Genomic DNA, 24,025 nt, shown 5'->3' on the forward strand with positions numbered 1-24,025 from the left:
CTGCTCAAAGAAATAATAGAGGACAAAAACAAATGGAAAAACATTCCATGTTCATGGATAGGAGGAATCAATATCATGAAAATGGCAATACTGCCCAAAGTAATTTATAGATTCATTGCTATTCCCATTAAACTACCATTGACTTTCCTCACAGAACTAGAAAAAAACTACTTCAAATTTCATATGGAACTGAAAAAGAGCCTGGATAGCCAAGAAAATCCTAAGCAAAAAGAACAAAGCTGAATCCATCACACTACCTGACTTCTACACTACAAGGCGACAGTAACCAAAACAGCATGGTACTGGTACCAAAACAGATATATAGACAAACGGAACAGAACAGAGGCCTCAAAAATAATGCCACACATCTAAAACCATCTGATCTTTGACAAACCTGACAAAAACAAGCAATGGAAAAAGGATTCCCTGTTTAATAAATGGTGCTGGGAAAACTGGCTAGCTGTATGTAAAAAACTAAAACTGGATCCCTTCCTTACACCTTATACAAAAATTAACTCAAGGTGGATTAAAGACTTAAATGTAAACCCTAGAACTATAAAAGCCCTAGAAGAAAACGTAGTCAACACCGTTCAGGACATAGGCATGGGTAAAGACTTCATTTACTAAAACACCAAAAGCAATTGCAACAAAAGCCAAAATTGACAAATGAGATCTAATTAAACTGAAGAGCTTCTTCTTAGCAAAAGAAACTGTCATCAGAGTGAATACGCGATCTACAGAATGAGAGAAAATTTTTGCAATCTATCTATCTGACAAAGGGCTAATATTCAGAATCTACAAAGAACTTAAACAAATTTACAAGAAAAAAAACAAACAACACCATCAAAAAGTGGGCAAAGGATATAAACAGACATTTCTCAAAATAGGGGAGGGACAGTGGGGGGTGGGGAGTTGGGGAGAGATAGCAAGGGGAGAGATGCCAGATGTAGGTGATGGGGAGGAAGGCAGCAAATCACACTGCCACGTGTGTACCTATGCAACAATCTTGCATGTTCTTCACATGTACCCCAAAACCTAAAATGCAATAAAATAAATAAATGGAAAAAAAACAAACAAACAAACAAAAAAGAAGACATTTATGCAGCCAACAAGCATATGAAAAAAAGCTGATCATCACTGGTCATTAGAGAAATGCAAATCAAAACCACAATGAGATATCATCTCATGCCAGTTAGAATGGCAATCATTATGAAGTCTACGAACAACAGATGCTGGTAAGAATGTGGAGAAATAGGAATGCTTTTACACTGTTGATGGGAGTGTAAATGAGTTCAACCATTGTGGAAAACAGTGTGGTGATTCCTCAAGGATCTAGAGCCAGAAATAGCATTTGACCCAGCAATCCCATTGCTGAATATATACTCAAAGGATTATAAATCTTTCTACCATAAAGACACATGCCACATATGTTTATTGCAGCACTATTTACAATAGCAAAGACTTGGGACCAACCCAAATGCCCATCAATGATAGACTCAATAAAGTAAATGTGGCACATATACACCATGGAATATTATTTAGCCATTAAAAATGAATGAATTCATGTCCTTTACAGGGACATGGATGAAACTGGAAGCCATCATCCTCAGCAAGCTAACAGAGGAACAGAAAACCAAACACTGCATGTTCTCCCTTATAAGTGGGAGCTGAACAAGAAGAACACATGGACACAGGGAAGGGACCATCATATACTGGGGCCTGTCAGGGGGTCAGTGCAAAGGGGAGGGAGAGCATTAGGACAAATACCTAATGCATGCAGGGCTTAAAACCTAGATGATAGGTTGATGGGTGCAGCAAACCACCATGGCACATATATACCTATGTAACAAACCTGCACATTCAGCACATGTTCCCCAGACTTAAAGTAAAATTTAAATATATATATATATGACTCAAACTGCTGCTTGCTCATGAATGTTCACAAAATTCACAATAGCCATAAGATGAAAACAACTGAAATGTCCAAGAATAGATAAATGGATAAACTAATTGTGCTACATAGATAATTTTATTTGGTCACAAAAAAGAACGAACTGCTAATAGATGCTACAACTTGGATGAACCTCAAAAACCCATTTTATTTACAGTCTGTGCTAGCCTAACTACTCTCATGTGACTTACATAACTCACATTATTGCTTATCAACATGTGTTAAGACAGAACTTTCTATATTTTGTTAACCCTGAAGTTTTCAGAATAATGTTTTAAATTTTGACAATATTTGTAGAGGTTAAGATAAATTGGTGCAGTTTAGGTAGTATGATAACCAGGAACCAAAAAATACTCAAATCCCATTCTATCAACCCTCCCTCTTCCCTACATTCCCCTGAAGAAACAAACAGCCAATAAATCCATCCTACTAAAAGTCCATCAAAGGCCTTAGATGCCAGCAAAGAGCTTTCAGTCTCAGACTTGGAGGATCTACTTTACCAGGCCTAAATAAGGTGTCTGACTTCTCATAACAAATTAAAATCTTAAAATCAGCATGTTCAGACATGCTCCAGGGAGAATTGTTGAATCTATGCAAAAGAGCTTGGCTTAAGTGGCTCACTCAGAGATATAAGGACAGAGGCAGAATAGAAGAGTGTGTTCATAAATATGCATTGCCTTTTAAGGCAATGACCTTGCCCATAAGTGCCATCAGAGAGCATGGTGTAAGACGTTTATATTGTGTAACTATGGTGCAAGACATGGGAAATCTGAAATCAATATCTGAATTTAACTTGAGATGGCCTCAGGGCCTTACTGGCAAGGGTTCATATTGAAGAAGGCCACTAAGCACAAACCTTCTTGGCCAATTCCTACCTGTCTGACTCTAATGTCAAAGAGAAAATGTGTCTGAGTCTAGCTCACCCAGAGTTTTGGCAGGATATTTACACCACTCTGGAACAATAGCCATAGTGAGTACCCCCAGGTCAAAGCTCATATTCCAGGAGAGCACTCAAGTTAATCACTGGTAGCGGATTCTATTCTTCAAGTCAAAAGCAAACAACTCCCCCAAGTTTTCACTAAATATTCCTGGAAAACCACTACTCTAAGTTGATTTCACAAGTCCTTGCTGTAAAAAAAAAAAAAAAAAATCAAACATGGGAGACTGACTAAAACAGTAGATTAAAACTGAATCATAGAATTTTTCAGCATTGTAGTTCTTTTTTCTTAATTTTTTGCATTATTTCAATTTGCAAAAAATAAAATATATATGTATATGTGTGTACATATACATACAATGCATCTAAGCCAGTGAGATTTACAGGGACCCTAAAGTTGTTTGTTAATCACCATAGTATCTAGGATTCTAACTTTCAACTTTACAAATATTGCTTTTCATCTGGAACATTTACTGATCACTTACTATGTTCAAGGTACTAAACTGTAAGAAGTATTGTGAGGAGTATAAAGAGATACAAGACCCAGTTTGGGCCCTTGAGAATCTCACCATCAAGTAAAAGAGACAAAAAAACACCACAAACAATCATATAAAAGCTGTTAAGGCAGTTTATCCTAACATTAAAAGACCATAATTGGAGTCATACCTACTGGGTTTAAATCCCACTTCAGTCATGTATTCGCCTGTGGACCTTTAGCAAATATATTGATTACTCTTGGCCTCAGTTTCCTCAAATGTAAAATAGAAGTAATAAAAAGAAAATCGACATTATGAAATTTTTTAATGGTTAAATATTTTTTCCATTCTTCAAGTCAAAATGGCTAGTTCATATTAAGAACTCAATAAATTTATCTATAATTATGTAAAGGGTGCCATGAACAAAAAGATGATACAGATATAGATAGATATAGATATAGATGATATAGATATATGCTTAAAAGACAGCCCCTGAAATCACTGAACAAGTCCAATTCTGGACCCTCTTTTGATAGGCGACAGAGATAGATAAATGGATAGATAGATAATCGATAGATAGATAGATAGACAGATAGATTGAGCCAGATGCAGTGGCTCATGCCTGTAATCCCAGCACTTTGGGAGGCAGAGGCAGGCAGATCACAAGGTCAAGAGATTGAGACCATCCTGGCATACATGATGAAACCATGTCTCTACTAAAAATACAAAAATTAGTTGGGTATGGTGGCATGTGCCTGTAATCCCAGCTACTCGGGAGGCTGAGGCAGGAGAATCATTTGAACCAGAGAGTCAGAGGTTGCAGTGAGCCTAGATTGCACCACTGCACTGCAGACTGGGCTACAGAGCAAGATAGATAGATAGATAGATAGATAGATAGATAGATAGATAGATAGATAGATAGATGGATGATTGAATAGATAGGAAGATAATAGACAAATAGATAAGAAAATACCAAAACCAGCTTTCTTTTACCCAATAGAACTTTAGGAGATAATTATCTCCCATTATCACATTAAGAAAAATAGAATTCTTTTAAATTACAACTAATGCCCATATTTCTTTTCCTAATTCTCTGTTTAGGGTAATCCTAGTTGTTTGACTGCCACCTACAGTGGAATATTTCCTTGTTCTTTCTTTGATTAGAATGCTCTTTGAGGTGAAGATTCTAAGGCCAGGTCCACATTAATGCAAAAATAAGCATGAGGGTCTTTTAAGTTATTTATATAATATTGATATAAAAAGCCCATAACATAAAATCAGCACACCAAAAAGGAGTGAATAATTCCCCAAAGTCTAGAATTCCCAAAGCTCAACAATAGTGCTAGAATGAACTATTCTCTGTATTTTTAAGAAAGGTCTAACTAGTATAAATAATCATTGTGGGTTTATTCATTTATTAAAAATTATTTACTGAATACTTATAGTATGCCAGGTGCTGTTTTAAGTATCAAACATACAACAGAACAAAACAAAACAACAACCCCTGTTTTTATAAAATTAATATTGGCAATTCAATACCATTGGGTTGACTATGTGCTTAGAATGATCTTTGTAGCACCACAGGGAATACTACCAATATAAATGTTACAGACTATTGATCTCCTGGTGCTTTATAATCTCAGTAAGCATGGAGGTGGAGTGAAAATAAGATTTGTGCTATGAAGGGGTCCATTGCAATGTAAAGCAAAGCAATATAAGACGGAGTTTAAGGCAAAACAAGTGGCTCAGGCAATCACAGTTCAAAAAACCTGAATGTGCTTTGTACTTAGCATGCATATTTGAAAAGTAAATTCTTCTTTGAGCAAGCAGAGTTTTTGAAAAACAATTTTGTGGAACTTGAGAAGGACCAAGAAAAATTAGAAAAATGGTAGAATATACATAATTAAAATAAGGTGGGTTACAGTGTCTCTATTCTTGCTTATCTATTGCTTTCTCAAAGAAGCTACTCTATAATTTACTAAAACTGGGAGTAAAATAGCATTTTGTGGGCCTTGAAACTTTGATGTAACCTTGTTATTTGAACTCGTATTGGCAGTTAGAGATTAATATGGACCAAAGCATTCAAATTACACAAAATTGTATTTTATGTAGCCAAGTAAAGTGACTTCCAAATGTGATGGATTTATGTCCAAGTTTAGACCATAGACAATTTGCAGACTGCCTGACACTAAACTTACTTGATTAAATTTTCCAGTCTCACTGTTTTACAATAACAGTTTCTAAACTACCTTATTCATATAGTTAAAAAAGCAATGAAAGCAGTATTTTTTGGTGGGAGAGCAGAGTATGAGTGAAGCTGTTTTGTTTTTGCTTTCTTAATCTTTTCTTCATTTTTTTTTTCTAAAGTCAGAACATCATTTCTAAGATTTCGTTTCTAAAAAGAGGTAAATTCAAGTATTTCTAATGATGGAGGCAAGCGGATGGAGCTTACTATTATGTTTTCAATACTTGTGAATAGCCACAACTGAGTGATGGCATTATGGTTGATAATCAACAATTCTAAGAACTAGAAATTTTTTGTAAGGAATCTGGTTTCTCTCCATTAATTTTATCTTTTTCCACTACTACAAAAAACTTAGTGCTTTCTGATACATTAAAATTTTTATTATTATTATTTTTATTTATTTATTTTTTTTTTTTGAGACAGAGTTTCGCTCTTGTTACCCAGGCTGGAGTGCAATGGCTCGATCTCGGCTCACTGCAACCTCCGCCTCCTGGGTTCAAGCAATTCTGCCTCAGTCTCCTGAGTAGCTGAGAATACAGGCGTGCGCCACCATGCCCAGCTAATTTTTTGTATTTTTAGTAGAGACAGGGTTTCACCATGTTGACCAGGATGGTCTCGATCTCTTGACCTTGTGATCCACCCGCCTTGGCCTCCCAAAGTGCTGGGATTATAGGCGTGAGCCACCGTGCCCAGCCTAAAATTTTTATTTTAAACATTTTTCAGCATGCTAAGTTCCTTGAATACATGCTTCCTTCCCTTACTGCACTTATAATCTTTTGACTGAAACACACTAATTGTTTAAGATCATAATCAAAAGAGCAACTGCTAGGTGTGACCCAAGTTTGAAACTCTTGAACTTTTAAATTCCAAGTGAAAAATGATTGTATTCTGGGTAGAGTTGCCCCTAAATACTTTCATACACAAGATGACCAAGTACACATCACAAATCAGTAGTGAATAGCTACACCTAAAGCCCTGGAAATGAATATTGAATAAACCCAGTTTGCATATTAACTAAAACAAAACTAGCATATATTTTAGAAGAAAGGTCTAGTAACCCAAGGAATCTAGCTTCTTAATAAAATTGTTATTTTAAATATGGGCTAAATTGAACTGAGTTCACCCACAATTACCCATAGATTTAATGATAAACAAATAGGCAATGATCACAGTTCCATTAGAGTAGCTGCTAAACATGCCTGGATGTAAACCAGAATGTAAGCTAGAAATTGGCTTACTGTCCAATATGAGACAAAAGTCCTTAGGGCCCCTGCAAAAACCTATGCAAAATCTACGAAGTTTGTGGCAGCAGATGGAGGGACTTTCTTAAGTCACAATAGTGTGCTCTATATCACAACAGTGGTATTCAATAGACAGTGCCACCACTGTAACTACATAAATTGTTAGCAAGTTATTCAAATGTTTGAAATTTGAGGAGGAAAAGAGAAGATTGGAAATATATTTATGGGGCCAGCAAATCATGCTGTGGCCCTCAGCATATCCCTTTATATTGGTGGCCAATGGCACTGGAAATTCAGAAAAGCAATCTCGCCACTTCAATTTTGGAAAGTGCTCTCATAAATGAGGCATTTTCCTCTAAGCACTAACCCCCTGCTTAGCTTTTAGAATTCCTACTTTTAATCCTTATAAACCAGTTTTAAATAGTTATTCACTCTACATAAAATATATTTGCTGACAGCCTAGTAATTCTCTAAATGATGTCACCAAATCCTCAGACAGGACTAAGCCTCTAAAAGAACCTCCTCATTTCAACAGACAGAATGAGACCCCATTGGAATGCCAACAGCTGTGGCCAAAACAAATATCATTTCTTCTAAAATTAGTGTGCTTCTATTATAGTGTCTTCAGGCTCTTTCAGGGGAGGGTCTTGGCTGTTCATCAACACTTCCCCAGACAGTTAATATACTAGTTCTACAGACTTTGTCCCTGCAATAAGTCTGGTATGATTAATTGACTCACAGCACTGCTTACCAAAAAAAAAAAAAAAAAAAAACCAAAAAACAAAAAACACTGCTGACAGTGATTGCTAAATGCCAAAATTTGAAAAGATTATATATGACTGATAGCCCATTCTGCCTTGTGAACTAACTGCCTAGAAGAGTTGGAAGTGGTGAAAATTGGGACTGGAAAAGTTGAAGTGGTGAAGAGCTATTATTTACTTTTCACTGTGCCAGAACACTATATATTATGCAGCAAAATGAGCTTAAAATACGTTCCATAATCTGCATGGGATCTATTGGGTAAAACAACCTGAAAACCATGAAAATGACCTTAGGACATGTCAAAGCAACATTCTAGTCAATGTCTCTACAAACACTACTTTACACTCTCAAGGATGGTTCTCAACCAGAAACAATTTTACTGCCAGGAGAAGTTAGGAAATTGGAGATATTTTTGGTTGTCACAGCTGAGGAGGATAAATAAGATTTACTGGGACCTAGCAAGTAGAGGCCAGAGATGCTGCTAAACATCCTGCAATGCACAGAACAACCCCATGACAGATAATTATCTGATCCAGAATGTCAATACTGCTGAGATTGAGGGACCCTGCTCTAAAAACAGTACTATCCAGTAGAAATTTAATGTGAGCCACATATGTGTTTTTAAAATTTCTGTTTTATTGTGAAATATAGAAAAAAGAAATAGGAAATTAAATTGATACCATTTTATTTAACCTACTATATTCAAAATATTATAATTTCAACCTTGAATCAATATTTTAAAATTATTTAGATATTTTACATTCTAATTTTTTAGTACTAGCTCTTCAAAATCCATTGTCTTTTACATGTGTAGCATACTTCATTTCAGTTTAACCACATTTCAAGTGGCTAATGGCTACCCTATTGTAAAGTGTATTTCTCAGGGTTTCGAAATATATATTTCAGTTTGTTTGCCTAGAAAGAGCTGCGTCTATCCAATTTGTAAGACATGTGTGAAGTCCTCTCCCAAGCTTATATTAAAAACTTTTCTAGTTCTAAACAAGTGCCATGACAGACAAAATTGAAGATGCTGTTTGGAAAGCCTCAAAGGGTCATACTAATGGAGCAAGTGACTTTAAAAAAACAGAGTTGTCTACCACAGGCTGGTGAGTATTGACCTTATTAACTGAATGCTAAATGAAATTGAATAGGACATGGCTGAAGAGCAATTCTGAATGCTTGGAATATAGAGCACATGAGTCCACTTATCCACAACATTTGAATTCTTCAGAATGTATTAAAATTGGTTATCTAACAGAAATACTGTAAGTTTTAAAGCCTCTTTTTCTTCAACCCAAAATGTAAAACAACTTTTGAACAGCAAATAAAAAAGCTTCAAGTCCCAGATCAATCAGTCAGCAACAATTATTTAGCTAGCACTGTACATGGACCATGATATTATGCAATAAAAGGGGATTAAAAACAGCTCCTTTGAGTTTCTTACAATCCGCCTGGGAATGAATAAATGATAACATATGAAAACAATTTTAGGACATTTAAAATGCAACATTTGACTGAACGTCTCTATAAACCCTACTTTATAATCTGGGGCATTTTTAAATAATATAGTTCCCTTCGTTAATGTAGAAATAGCTGAATATCATAGAAATCTATTAAAATTTACTGCTTCTAAATCAGTCTGCTAAGCCAATTACAAACAACTGAGTGCAGGTTTGTTTTGGAGCACACAAGTGTAGTTAGTTAGTTTTTTACTCTTTTAAAATAGTTCCTCATGTTATATTTTCAGAAAAGGAAAATTTCATGGTGAGATTTCATAAAAATACCTGTGACCACACGAATGTCACAAAATAGAAAATCATTCTTTTTCACCTCTATTCTCAAATTGTAAACAGATTCAGATGCGCATACAGCAATGACACCTTTATGAGGTAACAGGTGAAACCACACTTTTATGAGGATTGGAGGACCCAAACCACAAGATAAAGTTTGTATCTTCTTTTCTCCTGAGTTTAAGGCCAAATATATCCTTAAAGTGGAAAACACACTTTCATTTGTAAATATATTTATCTAGTATTTTTGTAAACAAAACAAGAGTCTGAGAGTAGTTCTTAGAACTTTTAGCCAAGTATAGAAATAGTTGCGAATGTGGGCAAAAAGGATACACACTGATTCACTATGCTGAAAAATCATCTCAATCATCTAGCTAGCCAAAGGTAGCTAGAAATATTAGATCTGTGCCAAGTGTACCTGAAATTCATTCCACTTAATCACATTTTAATTCAATGCTTCACATGCTGTTTTCTAAATGAATAAAATTATTAGTTACAAATAATGAAAATCACAATTGGGTAAATAGACTTTAACTAAGGTTTGAAATTTTTCTTTACAATTCAACAATGAAAAACAAATAATTATCCTCAGCAAACGAATGCAGGAACAGAAAACCAAACACCACATGTTCTCACTTACAAATGGGAGCTGAACAAAGAGAACACATGGACACAGGGAGGGGAAAGACACACTCTGGGGCCTGTTGGGGGAGTTGAGGGAGTGGAAGAAGAGCCTTAGGAAAAATAACTAATGTATGCTGAGCTTAGTACCTAGGTGATGGGTTCACAGGTGCAGCAAACCACCATGGCACATGCTTACCTAAGTAACAAACCTGCACATCCTGCACATGCACTCCAGAATTTAAAATAAAAATAAAAATTTTTTAAATGGGACAAAGGACATGAATAGATATTCTTCCAAACAAGATATATAAATGGCCAATAAGCACATAAAAAGATGCTCAACATCACTAACAATTATGGGAGATTTAAAAACAAAAACTTCTAGAGTGACATCAGCAAGATGGCTGGCTACAGATACCTGGCACTCATTTCCCCAACAAGAAAGGACCAAAGCAATGAAAAAAACATCTAAGATTTGAATGGAGTGTTGAAAGGTGAGTGCTGGAGAGACAGCTGTGGTGATTGGAAGCACAGAGGAAAGTGTGGATGCAAAGTCTGCAACCTCATCTCCCTCACCCAGATCAGATCAGTTCGTAGACAGGAGGGACTTCCCCTTCTGGGGAAAACGTAAGCAGAGGATCCCCACCAGGCCCCATTGCCATTGCAGACACCTACAGTTCTTACTACAGGAGAACCTCACAGTCCTTGCAAGCCCTGAGCCCAGTTTAGAGAGCTGCCAGAAATTCACAAAGCTGCACTGCTCCTGATTAGGAGGGTAAGATGTGCCCTCCCTACCCTGCAGACGCTGCCTGTGAACCAAGCTGCTATAGCACCATACTATCTTGAGATCAGAGTCTCATCTGGAGTGTGCGCTCCTCTGGGAACAAGTAGCCACTGCACTTCTCTATCACTGGGGCTCCATCTTTATTCCAGCAAGCTCAGAAGGGTGGCTGAACACCACAAACCCAGCTTTGCAGAGTCTAGGCCCAGGATCAACTGCAACTCTGGCCCTGCACAGCAGGAAAACCAACTCCTGCTGTCTGCACTTCCAGCTAGAGAAACAGTTTGGCAACCCTACCCAGGGCAAACCCACCCTTGAGCCAACCAAACTGATGCTTGCCTTCTCTCCCAATCAGGAGGGGCCCCTGAATCATTGAGCAGATAGCATACCCATAGGGTAGTGGCACAGCTGCACACCCATCCCCAGGGCCTGAGAAACAGCCCCATGGTGTCTTCCAAACATGCCCCTGGCATACCCAAAGTCCCTACACCAACGATCAGGGTCTGAGTAAAGTCTTATAGGCAGCCCCTGGCAATGCTCCTCCAAGCCAGCTGAGAAACTCTGTGGCCCACATCCTGGGCCTGAGAAACAGACCTCCCCTGGTGGACACACCCCCAGGCCAGCAAAGAAGCTGCATGCATATGCCCCTAGCCTTAGAAACAGCCTATAGGCCAATCCCAGTAAACATGCCTCCAGACCAGCCAAGCAAATATGTGCCTGTGCCCCTGGCCAGTGTAATATTCCCAATTCCAATGGTCAGATCGCAAGCTGGCCGTCATGTGCACTCATGCTCCTTTGACTTGAGAAATAACTCAGCTAGCCCACCATGACAAAGCCACACCACCATCACCACAAAATCTCAGCATAGGCCACTGAGAAAGTCACAAAGGTCACCGGTGTGAATTATGGCTGAAGGAACTGCATAGAGACTACACTACTACATCTACCTGAAACCAAGGCCAATGTACCCCATCAAACAAGCACCTCAAGTCACATTCATAATCAGTCTTTCCCTATAAACTCTATTCTATAAAATTGGGACAGGCAACTGTTCCACCCGATGCATAAAAATCAACATAAAAGCATATCAAATATAAAAAAGCAAGAAAACCTAATGCCTCCAAAGAAATAAAATAATTTTAAGTAACAGAACACAATCATAAGTAAATATATAAATTGCCAGAAAATACGTTCAAATTAATAATCTTATGAAACTCAGTAAGGTACAAAAAATACAAATAGACAATTCAATGAAATCAGGAAAATAATTCATGATTTGAATGACAAATTTCACAAAGAGATAAATATGATTTAAAAAAGAAAAGAAAGAAATCTTAGAGATGAAGAATTCAACAAATGAAATTTTAAAAATCAAAAGCTTCAACAACAGAAGAGACCAAGCAGAAGAAACCATTTCTAAACCTGAAGATAGATCTTTTGAAATAACATAGACAGACAAAAAGGAATGAAGAAAGCCTATAGGATTTATGCAACACCATTAAGCAAACAAATATTCTCATTATAGTTGGTACAAAAAGAAAAGAGACGGGAAAGGGGTAGAAATCATATTTAATGAAATAATAGCTAAAAATTTCCCAAGTCTTTGGAGATAAATGAACATACAGATGCAGGAAGCTCAAAGAATCCCAAGATATTTAACCCGAATAGGTCCTTACAGTCAAATTGTCAAATGTAAAAGACAAAAAAAAAAAGAAATTCTAAAAAATTCTAGAAAACATAAGAAAAGTGTCAAGTCACACATAAAGGAATCCCCATTAGACCAGAAGCATGTTTCTCAGCTGGGGCTGGGAGAGAATAGGCTGATATATTCGAAGTACTGAAAGAAGAAAAAAAAATCAGCCAAGAATGTTATACCATGCAAAGCTATCATTTAGAAATAAAGGAGAAATAAAATATTTTACAGGTAAGCAAAAACTAAGGAAATTCATTAAGATTAGACCAAACTTACAATAAATACTCACTGGAGTCTTATAGCTGAAAGTGAAAAAATGATAACCAACATCATGAAAAAAAAGCAAAACAATAAAATTTACTGATACAGCCAATACACAAAGGAAAAAGAAAAAAAAAAATCAAATCTTGTTACCACAGAAAGCCACTCAATCACAAAAATAAACAAAATTGAAAGCAAGAAACAAAAAATATACAAAACAACTAGAAAATAATCAAGAAAATGATAGGAGTAAGTTCTTATCTACCAATAATAACCTTGTATATAAGATTAAATTCCACCACTTAAAAGTTATAGAGGGGCTAAGTGGATTTAAAAAAATAATTTAAAATACCCAGTGATATGCTAGCCACAAGAAATTCATCTTCCTTGTAAAGATATGTATAGACTTTATATTCCATGCAACCAGAAACCAGGAGTAAGCCAGCCAGTATAGCTATACTTATATCAGATAAACAGATTTCAAGTCAAAAGTCATAAAAATAGACAAAGACATCATATAATAATAAAACGATCAATACAACAAGGGAATATAATAATTGTAAATATATATGTACCCAACTGAGGACCACCCAGATATATAAAGTAAATGTTACTCCTTCTAAAGGGAGAGGTAGACTCCAATATAATAATCGCTGGGGACTTCATTCCACACTCAGCCTTGGACAGATCATGTGGATAGAAAATTAACAAAGAAACATAGGATTATTTAAACTGCACCATAAACCAAATAAATGAAACAGACTTATGAAGAGCATTTTGCCCAACAGCTACAGAATACACATTTTCCTTACCAGCATGTTGAACCAGGGCTGATCCTATATTAGGACATAAAACAGGTCTCAAAAATTTTTTAAAACTTGAAATTATATCAAATATCTTATCTGACCTCAATGGAATAAAACCAGAACCCAATAACAAGAGAAACATTTGAAACTATACAAACACATGGAATTTTTTTTTTTTTTTTTGAGACAGAATGTCACTCTGTCACCCAGGCTGGAGTGCAGTGGTGTAATCTTGGGTCACTGCAACCTCAGTCTTCCAGGTTCACGCAATTCTCCTGCACTGACCTTCCGAGTAGCTAGGGCTACAGGCACACACCATTTGTATGTCCACATCCAGCTAATTTTTTCTACTAAACACATGGAAATTAAACACCATGTTCCTGAAGAATGAACGGGTGAAAAAGAAATTAAGAATAAAATTTTAAAATTCCTTGAGACAAATGAAAAAAGAAACACAACATAATACAAAAACCTACAGTACATGGCAAAAGCACTAATCAGAAAAACATTCAGCAGTAAATGTCTACATCAAAAATTGAGAAAAACATCAAATTAACAACTTAATGATGAATATCAATGAGCTAGAAAAGAAAAAAACGAATCCAAAATGAATAGAAGAATTTATAAAGATCACAGCAGAAATAAGTGAAATTGAGATTAAAAAAATAATAAAGATCAATGAAAAGGTTGGTTTTTTGAAAATATGAACAAAATCAACAATCCATTAGCTAGATTAAGAAAAAAAGAGAGAATATCCAAATAAATGAAATTAGAAATAAAAATGTCACAATTGATGCCACATAAATACAAAGGATCATTAGAAACTACCATAAACAACTATTTGCCAATGTATTAGAAAATCTAGAAGAAATGAGTAAATTTCTGGACACATGCAATATACAAAGATTGAGTCCAGGAGAAATAGAAAACCTGAAAAGACCAATAATGAGATTGAATCAGTAATAAAAAGAGCCCCAACAAAGAAAAGTCTAGGACTAGATGGTTTCACTGCTGAATTCTATCAAAACTTTGAAGAAGAGTTAATACTAATTCTTCTCAAACTATTCCAAAGAATTGAAGCAGAGAGAGAACTCTCTTTAACTCCATCTACAAGGCCAGCATCATCCTGATAACAAAACAAGACAAGGACACAACAAAAAAATAAAACTACAGACCAATATTCCTGATGAACATAGATACAAAAATCCTCAACAAAATACCAGAAATTTAATCCAACAATACATCAAAAAGATTATACACCATGATTAAATGGGAGTTACTCCAGAAATTCAAGAATGGTTCAATATATGCAAATCAATAAATGTATTACATCGCATCAACATAATGAAGGACAACAACCATATGATTAATAAAATAGATGCAGAAAAGGCATTTGATGACATTCAGGATCCCTTCATGAAAAGAATTCTCAATAAACTAGGATAGAAGGAAAGTACTTCAACACAATAAAGGCCATATATGACAAACTGACAGTGAACTTTATGCTAAATGGGGAAAAGCTGTAAGCTTTGCCTCTAGGCACTGGAACAAAACAGGAATGCCTACTTTTGGCACTCTTATTCAACATGGTACTGGAAGTCCTAGCCAGAGCAGTTAGTCAAGAGAGAAATTAAGGGCATCTGAATTGAAAAAGAGAAAATCAAATGGTCTCTGTTTGCAGATATAACCTTGCATACTGAAAAGAAACTAAAGATTCTACAAAAACAAACAAACAAAAAAATGTTTAGAACTGATAAGCAAATGTATTAAAGTTGCAGGATACAAAATCAACATAAAAAATCAGTAACACTTCTATACACAAAAAGCAAATTAATTAAAAAGAAATCAAGAAATCAATCCCATTTACACTAGCTGTGGAAAGAATGAATACCTAAGAATAAATTTAACCAAGGAGGTGAAATAACTTTATGAGGAAAACTACAAAACACCAGTGAAAGAAATCAAATTAGATACAAACAAATAGACTTTTCATGCTCATAATAGAATAATTAATATTTTTTAAATGATAATCCTACCCAAAGCAACCTATAGATTCATTTCAATCTATATTAAATACTAATGACATTCTTCACAGAATAGAAAATAAATCTATTTGTGTGGAACCAAAAAAGGCTTCAAATAGCCAGAGCAGCTCTTAGAAAAAAGAAGAAACTGCAGGCATCAAACTACCAGAATTCAAAATATACTATGAAGTTATAGTAACCAAAACAGCATGGTATTGGTATAAAATGGGCATATAGACCAATGGAACAGCATAGAGAACCCAGAAACTAATCCATGTATGTACAGGCAAATGGTATGGACAAAGATATCAAGAACATTCACCAGGGAAGAAACAGTCTTTTCAATAAATAGTGCCAAGAAAACTGACTATCTACATACGGAAGAATGAAACTAGACCCCTACCTTTTACCCCATACAAAAATTAACTCAAAATGTATTAAAGACCTAAATGTAAGAGCCCCAAAATGTAAACCTACTAGACGATCACACAGTGGAAATACTCCAGACCATTGATTTAGGCAAATATTTTATGGCTGAGACCTCAAAAGTACAGACAACAAAAGCAAAAATTAACAAATGGGATTACACCAAACTAGAAAGCTTCTGCACATCAAAGGAAACAATCAACACTGTGAAAAGACAATGTACAGAATATGAGAAAATATTTGCAAACTATTCATCTAACAGGAGATTAATACCCAGAATATGCAAAGAACTGAAACATCTCAACAGCAAAAAAATTCAATCTAATTTTAAAATGGGGAAATGGTCTGAACAAATATTTTTCAAAAGAAGACACACAAATGGCCAACAGCTGTTTAAAGAAAAAAACTCCTTAACATTAATCATCAGGAAAATGCAAATCAAAACCACAGTTAGGTACCTTAGTTAGGATGGCTATTATGCTATTGTCAAAGAGACAAGAAAACAAATACCGGTGAGAATGTAGAGAAAAGGGATTCTTAATCACTGTTGGTGTGAAAGTAAACAGTGCAGACATTATGGAAACAGTATGGAGTCTCCTCAGACAACTACAAATAGGACTACCAAATGATCCAGTAATCCCACTACTGGGTATTCATCCAAAGGAAAGTAAATCTGTATATCAAAGAGACATCTGTACCTCCATGTTTACTGGAACACTAATCACAAAAGCCAAGACATGGAATTCACTTATGGATCCAACAACAGATAAATGAATAAAGGCTGCATGCTTTCACACAAGCTAAATAAATAAATAAATAAAAATTTAAAAGTTTATCTCCTAGAAGTAAAAAGTAGAACAGAGGATACTGGTGTCTGGCAAGGGTAGAGGGAGATGGGGACGTGGATGGATTTGTTAATAGATATAAAATTACAGCTAGATAGAAGGAATAAGTTCTAGTGCTCTATAGCACTACAGGATGACTATAGTTAACAATAAACTATAGTTTCAAATATCTAGAGGGAATATATTTAATGTTCCCAACACAAAAAGTGATAAATGTTTGAAATTATGAAGATGCTAATTACCTTGATCTGATCACTATACGTTATATATATGGAAATATCACAATGTACCCCATAAATATGTACAATTATATGTCAATTTAAAATTAAATTAAATTTAGACAGAAAAAATATTGAGATGAATGACAGTGATGGTTGCACAGCAACAATGTAAATGTACTTAATGCCTCTGAACTGTGCACTTAAAGACAGTTAAAATGATAAATTTTGTGTTATGTATATTTTACCACTGTAAAGAAAAAAGAAAACTTCTGTAGAAGAGTCTCAATTGAGTGCATACAGAAGTCATTTACTGTGTTCTGCTTGTGTTCTTACTGAATTCTTGACCCTTATCATTTCCTTGTGCCCCAAAGAAAGAGACTGAATAGAAAGCCTGTTGTATTTGTGTTTTTCCCTATGCGTCAAATCCATGGATCAACTACCATTTCCACTTGATGTCACACAGGCATCTGAAACTCAAAGTATTGCACAACTGAATGCATTGTCTTCTCTCCCATGCCTACTTTCCCTCTTCTATTCTCTACTCAGATATTGGCATCAAAATTGCAAAGTAAAACCTTTGGCTTTGGCCACATACACTTGTATGTCAAAACCACCACAGTCCAGCTTGCCAAGATACTGCAGGCATGGGTTCCAGTAGCACATGGTGTATCACGCTGTATCTCAATCATCAAATCAAAAAACTGGGGAGCTATACTTAATTTCTCCTCTACACATCCCTGGATCTAATTCCTGATGAAAAATTCATTCCACCTCTTCAGACCTCACAGATCTGCCCCACTTATTCATTCTTTCCAGTATCACTTTAGCACCTAACCAGTCTTTCTATTGTTAGTTTTGTCTTCCCCTAATCTATCCTTCAATGTGTTATCAGTGACCTTTCTAAAATACATATATGTGTATGTACCTTTCACGTCTGAAAAACTAAACTAAGGATACCTGCTACTGCCATTACAGCAACTCCTATTCCAGGAAATAGGAACATAGACGGAAAGAATGTAAAATGGAAGCTGAATGACGTGCAATATCTGTTGACCAAGGTTACATCACTGGGGTAACATCCATATGTATTGCTGATGAAGCATTTACAAATGAAATCGCCTCTGTCGTAATTTGGTCTCACAGAATAGTCCATTTTTTTACATTCAATTTTTTCCCACTTATTTATATTCTTAATTTCAAAAATATTTAATTTTCTAATTATGTTTCTCACAAATTCAAGAAAATAACAAAATCTACAAATAAAATGCAACAGCATCTGTGATATCACTAAGCACTGAGTGCATCTTATAAAAAGATAATTACACTCCCAAGGGCTATGAGAAGGTGCAATACACCTTGGCTGCTGAAACCCACATCTGTAGAACCCTGGGAAGCTGGACTGTGAGTGTTTGAAGTATAAGCATATGTGACTAAAACCAAAGGTTTTACTTTACAATATTCTAAAACTTCTCAAGTGTGATCAAATGTACAACCAAATAGGTAGTTTAAAAAGAAAAAATAAATGCTCATTATCCATAAGTAATGATTTTTGGTTTAAAAACCTCAGTTGATTCAATTGAGAAATGATTAGAAATAGAGTCAAGAAACAGCTAATCATAAGATAAATATGCCAAAGACCCATTGCTTTCTTGAAAACCCACAAAAATATATTTAGAAAGTATGAGAAAAAAATCCCCATTCTCAAAAGCAACAAAAACCAAACTATCCTAAAAAAAAAATCGCCTTTTTAAAATAAATGGGGATGAAACGAAATATATATCATGGTTCTGCTTAAGGATATTGGATTAATTAAAAGTATAATGCAATGATTATCAAAATTTTAACAGGATTTTCTTGGTAATGAACTTTATCTGAAAGAATATATTTGATATATTTTAAGAAAATTCAGAAAACCTCTTACTCTCCTCAGTTTATTTTTTTCAGAAAATCTTAGGCTGGCTTTTAAGTGCCTTGCCTAATATATACCTCTGGCATTATCACACTTCACTGTAGCTGTTCATTTTCATGTCTTTCTTCCCTTGGACTTCTTGAAGTCAGAGTTAGTATCATTCATCTTTCCCATCACGCAGCACAAATCCTGGCTCAGGGAACATTCAATATGTTTGTGGAGTAAGTGATTTTTAAACTGGTTAAACAACTACACCCAGAGAGTTATAGTTAACAGATCGATGTCACTCTGAAGGGCGGGCACCAGTGCCATGAAAGGATTTTCTTTGCCCTGCCTTCATCTCCATTTTCGTCAAAGATTCAATGAACTTGTATATGATACATGTGCTATTTTGTGAATGATAGGAGTCAGGGAGGAATAAATACTAACTAGGCAGAAATAAGAATGCTACTGTGTTCTGATTGGCTGGAAAAATAGATTTAATTTAGAAGAGTGCATTTCATTAAGGGCAAGTGTAAAATTGTGATCACACACATTCATGCACACATACACAGCCCTATGTGAATAAAAATTGGAGAACGCAGGACAGGAGTAGATTTTTTAGAACAAAGTTGGAGCCTTGGAAGCCACATACAGAGATGCAGCCTCCAAACTCTAAAACAAGATGGATTTTTTTAATGGTCTAAATGGTCCTAGACCCATCTTGAAAAGCAAAAAGAAGTTATAGTGTTTCCAGATTTAATAACAATCTTCAGGTTTTTATGGTTATATTTGTTTGGATTAAAATCACTTAATATTTGATTGCCATTCTATATTTCTGTGGTATCAGTTTGTGTCCTCTTTTTTTTTTAAGCAGAAATATAATTTTGTACCACTAAACAATTGCCTCTGTGAGCCATGCGAAAATTAAGCCTTTCCCTGAATCTTCATGTAAGCATGTAAGGACTCGACCAGATACAAAACCAGACATGAACTTGTCCTTCAGCCTTTCCCATAACTATGAGAATAGCATTGTTGTGGCCAAATGTAGACACGTAGACAAGGAGCTTGTTCTATTGGCACACTGGTCTTTTCTGGAAGCTTCTCAAATGTCAAGATATATGATAGGAGAGTTGCTCCATCAAATAAGTTTTCCTTGAAGACCCTCTCAGAACATCAGGCTGCGGCAATGCCAGGCACTGCTGTTAAACAGAGAGTATGTGAGATTTACCAAATAAAAAAATCAGACCTGCCCTTTATGCTGTATCTATTTCCCTCTTTCTTCCATTTACATACATATTGCCACTACCAATACAGCAGAATACAGTGGAGGCACGTGCATAAAAACTCTAACTTAACATAAGCGAATGATGCCTCAGGTTTATTTTCATTTTAGATATATGTGAAATTTGCCCTTTTAAAAGGTAAGTTTGAGCATTAAGTTATTGATACTTTTTCACTCTATCCCATGGCCATTATTCATAAGTGATATAAGTCAAAAAATGTGGGTTTCTTCAAACCTGTAGCTACCAGTCTGCATGCCTCACAGAACAAAACTACTTCCTATAAACATTTTCACATACAAACAAATTTTCCTGCGTACCAGAAGGAATGCAACAGAGAGAGGCAACCTACCATTACACTTCCAATAAATGCAAGTGCACAAAATAGTTCCTGAACTGTTGCCACGGATTTCAGCAATATCTTTTGGTTTACCAGACACATAATTGACTAGCTCAGACTTGACTAAAAAAATAAAATAAAATAAAAAATAAATGCTAAATGTCTGGTATGTCTGTAGAAGAAAATGCCAACAATATCATGTGCTACACTGTTAACACTATGAAAGAAAGAAGAGTGCTAGAGATAAAAATTTTCCATCCTTACTTTCTCCCTTAATGAATTGTTCTATTTTCAGACTGTATAAATATAGTGTAAATATCATCTGGTATCTACTCTCTCCCTGATGCAAACACCATCGCGTGGGTTGTAAAAGACCAAAAACCTCTCCAAAATATCTAGATATTTATGGGGGAGGGAAAGCTGGAGAAAAAAAAGCTGGTACTTCCTTGGCTCTGAATGCCTGCTTCTGCTTAATTTACTCATTTACAACTCTTTCTGTTGGTTCTGACCCTAATCCACCCAACATGGAAGGAAACCTTTCCCATAATTTTCAATCCAAAAACAAAAGAAAGCCCTCGAAAAATGGGTGCTTATGACAGACTTTACTAAAGGTTGAGGAGTTGGACATTACAGTTACAGAAACAGACGCCACTTTACTAAAAATTTAACATTCTAGTGCTTAATAACCCTTCAGACACCCCAACACCTTGGATTTTTACTCACTGCCTTTACCCTCTGTTATTTCCCAATATTGCATCATCTCCCTGGCTATTCTGCTCCTCTCCCCTTCCATGAACATTTCTCTTTCTCTACCCCTCCTTTCCTATATCTTCCCAATTCCAGTGAAGTCTCTGCATATCCAACCACCAAAATTAGTACTAAGGCTACCTTAGCATATTCAGATCCAATATGGTGCTCAGCAGACCAAAACATATCTTCTATTTACAGTATCCACCTTCCTCTGAAGCCAGTTGTGGTTGGTCTTGGCCATTTCCCCCACTTAATTTATAATATATGTATTTGTTAAAATAATTTGGAGCAGGATCTGAAAATCGGGAGAAACCACTTGTCTATTTCTTTGCATATCACAATTTTTTACAAATATAAATTTTAAATTAACCTAAATATTCAAGGTAAGTGGAGTGAGTCATATCTCTCCTTTTGTGCTTATGGTTGCTTAATTGTGAAACGACCAACATATAAAGAACCAGGGGATCAAGTCTGATTGAAACTTTTTCCTGACTTTCTCACACTGTCAGCCTCCCTGGCTCAGTATCTTGAAGTATCCCCTCAAGTGTAACTATCATTAAAGGCTATGGAGGACAAAAGTAAGGTAGTGTCTTAACATGAGTGAATTGTGACAGTTAAGAAAATAACATTGTATCCAACTTCAAATGATTTGTTAGTACATAAATGTTACCCTAATTATCTTTTCTTCTAAATTGTCTTCTGGCTTTTTACAGGCATAAGCAGCATTGATTTTTTTACACATTTTGTATTTACATACTGTTGTATTTTGTAGTCATGTAATAAATTATGCTGACATAGATGGGGGCACAATCTCCTATTTTCAAACATTGTTTGTCTCATGTCTTACAGATGCTAGCATCTGATTCTCACATATGAAGTGAATCTAAATGGTCTCAACAATTTTTGCCATGGTTATTATTCTAATGATATCAGTTTCCAAGAAGTTTCACTTTGACAAGAAAGAAGGAAGCATTTTGCTAAAGAGAAGAGAGTTCCCAGATTTATCTTTTTTTTTTTTTCATCTAGCCAAAACCGTATTTCTGACTGAAGGTATTTCTTATTCACTTACCGTGTTGTTCAACTCATGGTTTAGAGATGCCCTGGAGGTGAAAATGACTGCTTAAGGCTTATTCCATCCAACCCTATGATTCACCAGTCCTATGAGCCATAGTTTGTAATCATAACATAATGGAAGATATTATTTTATTAAAGGAGAAGCTATGACTTGTCCAAAAGTGAAATATATATTATAGTAAATATAAGGTGAATTAGGATACAAATTAACACTTTCCTTTTGTATGAACAGGATTTGAGTGAGTCATTTTAGATGGGAAAAAAGAGACTAAAAGTTTAATTGATTATTTAAAACATTTGGTTTATTCTTAATGAGTAAATCATCCTAAATTTTGTGTTTTCTTTGTTCTTAGGGAACTGAGCTTTTGAATAGAAGGATTTAAAAACTTTAATATTAATTAAAATGTATTTTGTCTCTTTAGTTACTTTGGAAATATATATGTTTTAAATTTCTTTTTATAGTAGATATATTTCCACTTCAATAACCAAAAAAAATTATTGGTATCATATAAGTACAAGCATTTAAAAGAAAAGCAAGTAATTTGTCAATATGATGAGTAGCTAAATTTGAAACTCAAACACTTTAAGAACCAACTGACTTACAGTAATTGTGTTGTATTTTTCCATTACAGACAAGAGCATTTTGGACTACCTTATTATAAATTCAGAGTCCAGGGAATTCCAATGAGATAATGTCATTAACCTTGAGTACAAATAATCAGTGGCAAATATTGTAATATGATAATGTGAAAGTTGCAAGAAGCTCATTCTCAGACTCTATTTAAAAACCTGCTAAATAAACAATAGGATGAGGCACAGTGCAAACTAAGGGAGCAGAACTTTAAGGCATGTTACCTAAAATAGAAAGGTTTTTAAATAACTCTAAGAGATTAAGAGTGAGCCCTCATGCTTAACTGCTGTTAAATTAGTTCAGCATGTGAGCATTTATCATGTATCTCTCTCCTCTGCATCATGTAAGTGACCAAAGATAAATGTCAACTTTCATCTCAATGATTTTCATTTGGTTTTTTACTTTGCCTATTGTATCATTTAAGTCAGTGAAATTTTCCACCATTCTGAAAGCATGCAGCTTCCTCAAAAATGCTCCATTTCCACAAGCTGCACACTCTACTGTGAATGAGAGAAAAATGTTGACTCTTTAAAGGGGCAATGCCATAGGAGAAAAAGATCATTTGAGCTGTGCTATGTATGTTTACACCTCCAGGCTGCCAAAGCCTCCTTGATATTCATCAGAAATGCAGCTGTAATTAGGGAGAGTAAAAGAAAATCAACTTCAGTTTGCTAACTGACCTGAGGCATCTGATTTATGTACATGTTCATTTTGTTAAAACATGCAAGCATAGAGCTATTGGAGGCCATATGCCATTTGTTATGAAAAGCACATTCCTTTAGTGTTTGTAATGAAAACCATATGGCTTTCTGAAAGTTAATTATATCATAAATATGCCATAATAGTGAGGAGTGTGGTCTAGCATTTGCTGGAAGAAACTTCGAGACTGGTTTTGGGTCAGTTTCTCAGTTGATTCAATTCAGCATCTTCGGGAAGTCACATGCCCACTGTACCTCAGTTTCCCAACACTGAGAGT

At 35.4% G+C, this 24,025-nt stretch overlaps 1 pseudogene; it reads left to right on the plus strand.

Moving 5' to 3' along the window:
* The first annotated feature begins 8,620 nt into the window (after positions 1-8,620).
* Positions 8,621-24,025, plus strand: part of LOC108303695 — a 43,950-nt pseudogene continuing 28,545 nt past the window's right edge.

Source organism: Cebus imitator, unplaced genomic scaffold, assembly GCF_001604975.1.
Source record: "Cebus imitator isolate Cc_AM_T3 unplaced genomic scaffold, Cebus_imitator-1.0 Scaffold2, whole genome shotgun sequence".
NCBI classification, from domain to species: Eukaryota; Metazoa; Chordata; class Mammalia; order Primates; family Cebidae; genus Cebus; species Cebus imitator.